Raw genomic sequence first — 3,643 nt, forward strand, 5'->3', positions numbered from 1 at the left:
TGGGTCTATTCCAGAAACTATTAATACTAATACGGTTACTAGTACAGTGGGGGAGTCTACTATGGGTCTTAACGTAGTTGTTAATTTATCTAGCCGGGAACTTAGCCGTGGGGAGGTTGCTCTTCTTTCTAAGGGTCTTAAATTTTGTCCTACTCCTAATGAGTTGGATGTTTTTGCTTTACGTAAGGATATTAATGATTTCGTTAGGCGTATAAGGTTAAGGGATTTTTTTTATGATCCGGATGCCGTAGATGCAGATTTTTCGGAAACCCCAGCTTTTAGAAAAAAATCATCTTGGTGTCCAGAAAAAGGTCGCGAAATTGCTATAGAGGCGTACGCTAAAGCCTTGGAGGAAGAGATCTTATCTTCAACAAAACAAGGTAAGATTTATAGTAATTTGACACCGGATGAACGCCGGGCTCTTAAGGATTTAAGGTATGCTAAGGATATAGTTATAAAAGAGGCGGATAAGGGGTCTGGGGTAGTGGTCATGGATAGAAATAAGTATATTCAAGAGGCACTAAGACAGCTCAGTGACAAGGAGGTATATAAGGAAACCAAGGATCTCACGCAGTATATTACGGAGCTAGTAAATAGAAGGGTACGTAAGTTGTCTGCTGATGGATTTATAGATGATAAGACTCTAGATTATCTTATCATCAATGGTAAGCCTAGGGCAGGTCGATTTTATCTCCTTCCTAAAATACATAAGAAGGGTAACCTAGGTAGGCCAGTCATATCGGGGTGTAATACTTGCACTGAAAAGATATCTGAGTTTGTAGATTATCATATAAAGGATTTGGTGCCATCTATACCATCCCATATTAAGTATACTAAACATTTTCTTAATATAGTGAGAGATATGGGAACTTTACCTCAGGGGGCTATCTTAGTCACAGCAGATGTGGTTGGGCTTTACCCCCACATACCCCATGATGAGGGGTTGGAGGCTCTTAAAGCCGCTTTGTACAAACGTGGTAGTTTAACAGGTAATTATATTCCTACTGAGGACCTTGTGGACTTAGCTCGCATTGTCCTGGAGAATAATAACTTAGTATTTAATAAGAAGCATTATTTACAGGTATCAGGTACGGCTATAGGTACTAGAATGGCACCATCATATGCTAATCTTTTTATGGCTAAAGTTGAAAAGGAAATCATAGACTCTTCTCCAGTTAAGCCTTATTTATGGCGTAGGTATATCGATGACATTTTCATGATCTGGACTGAAGGTGAGGACACTCTGAGAGAGTTTATGGCTCACATGAACTCTATACATAGAATACATAGAACTATAAAATTTACGTTTGAGTGGTCCACTAGTCAGGTAAATTTTTTGGATGTTTCACTTACTCTTAGGGATGGGTTAATATCTACAGATCTGTATAGTAAGCCTACTGATAAGCATCAATATCTTTTTCATACGTCCTGTCATCCGTCTGCTTGTAAGAAAGGCATTCCTTTTGGGCAGGCACTACGTATCCGTAGGATATGTTCGGAAGACTCTTTTTTCGAAAAGAGGGTATTAGAGTTACAAGGTTATTTAGTTGATAGGGGTTATGACAGCAGGTTTGTGGGGAGGGAAGTTGACCGGGTTAGACGTATTCCTAGGGACGACACATTGAAAGACAGGCGTAAAGGTAAGAATGATCGTGTACCTTTTGTAGTCACTTTTCATCCAGCTTTACCTAATTTACCTGGTATTCTTCGTAATTTACAGCCAGTTCTAGAATCTTCTAGTAGATGTAGGGGTGCTATTGGTAGGGTACCTATGGTGGCTTATAGGAAACCTAGGAGTTTAAAGGATATGTTGGTGCACTCCTCTCTTAAAGAGGATGGTACTCAGGTTAGAGGTTGTGGTAAGTGTGGCGGTAAAAGGTGTAGGGTGTGTAACTTTCTTAAGACAGGGCGGGAGTTTCGCAGTCATCATTGGCAGTCCGTCGAGGCGACGATGACTGTTCTATTGTGTTGGTCCTTTGATCTTAACTCTCCATGCTGGACGATCCCGAGCAGTGGTTTGCCAGTTACTAATAAGAAATATGTCATTAATTTTGACTTGGACTGTAACTCAGATTTTGTTGTTTATCTAATTACTTGCTCTATGTGTAGCAAGCAATACGTAGGGTCTACTATCAATAGTTTTAGGAAGCGTTTTAATAATCATAAAAGTAGGTTAAATAAGCACCCTAGTTTACCGGTTAGTGAAAAAGTTAAGGATGAACTTATCTATCAACATTTTCATTGCGACAATCATTTAGGTCTTAATAATGTTATGGTACAACTTATAGATAAGTGTAACTCTGAGGCTCAGCTTAGGGAAAGGGAAGGCCAGTGGGCTTATCGGTTTAAGTCTATCTACCCGCGGGGTCTTAATGGTGATGACTTTTTTTGTAGTAGGAACCCACGTAGAGATGTGTAAATTATTTTTATCCATAGCGCGCGCTATTCTAGAAAATGCGCGTTTTTGTCAGTTGTAATGTTTTTGCGTCTCGCGCCACTATTCTGATGTAAATAAGCTTGTAACGATTCACCTTCTTCAGTCTGCCCTGAAGAAGTCTTATTAAAGACGAAAATTTGGCAGAGTCGATTTCCAGTTTTTGGAGTATTGTATTCATTGTTCTGGTACGAGATCGCGACAGTTTGGGCTTTTTGATTCTATTCTCTCTATATGAGAGTTTACACACGGTGCGCGCACTTGAAGCACGGGAAAGCTAGCCTCCCTCGCAGGCGTTTTTAGGCAGGCGTCGCTCGCTCCCCCTAGCGAAGCCTGCCTAAAAACGCCTGTGGGGGAGGCTACGGGAAAGCTAGTGTGCATAACACCGTACCAAGGTCATCGTTGTAACGGATTCGGTTGCTTGGCAAAAAGGAAAATAAAGAGAGCATACATTAGAGTGGTTTTCGAAATACCGTGCAACAAAATTTAGTTGTTTAAGTGTAATAGTCAAACCATAACAAAAGAGAACAAAGACACTACAGTGTATAAGTACTAAATAAACTACATAGTATATTACGGGTTTTTGAAAACCACTCTACTCTCGTCGTTTTGGGGTCAAGGCTTGCATGAACGGGAGCGCGAGTTAAGTTATCGACATTGGCCGGGTATCCACCCCTGGTCGTGGTTTTACGCACGCGGAAAATCTGAATAGCGCATTTCTATCTTTCAAGCTTGTGGTAAAACCAAGTGCGACAACACGCGCGCGTGGATCGTAGGCTGCCGTGCGTGGACAAGCACGTGTACATCTGTTGAGATTGCCTGCTACCAAGGCAGGTATCATGGACGATTTTGTATCAGCTGCTGCGCAACTGGCACATTTACACCATTCTTTAGAGGGATCACCCCCATGTATTTAAGTGTGTGTACATGGTCCCGGGTTAAATGCAGTTCCGGGCTTACTCGGGTCAAGATTTGCTTTGTTTTTAACATGGGCCGGGTCGACCCGCATGTTTCCCACACTACTATCAACCCGGGTTAGCTAAATTCACTCTTAGGAAAAAAATCGTTGCATGTTTACCGCGCTTCGCAAGCAGTCCATGAAGTCTGTTGCAACATACTAGATATTCCACAAGCGCCAAATGTAAACAGGTAAATAGATGAGTCACTTGACATTTCTATAGTAGCTGTTTCATCTAAACAAGTTAAAAA

This window comes from Nematostella vectensis, chromosome 6, assembly GCF_932526225.1.
Source record: "Nematostella vectensis chromosome 6, jaNemVect1.1, whole genome shotgun sequence".
NCBI lineage: Eukaryota > Metazoa > Cnidaria > Anthozoa > Actiniaria > Edwardsiidae > Nematostella > Nematostella vectensis.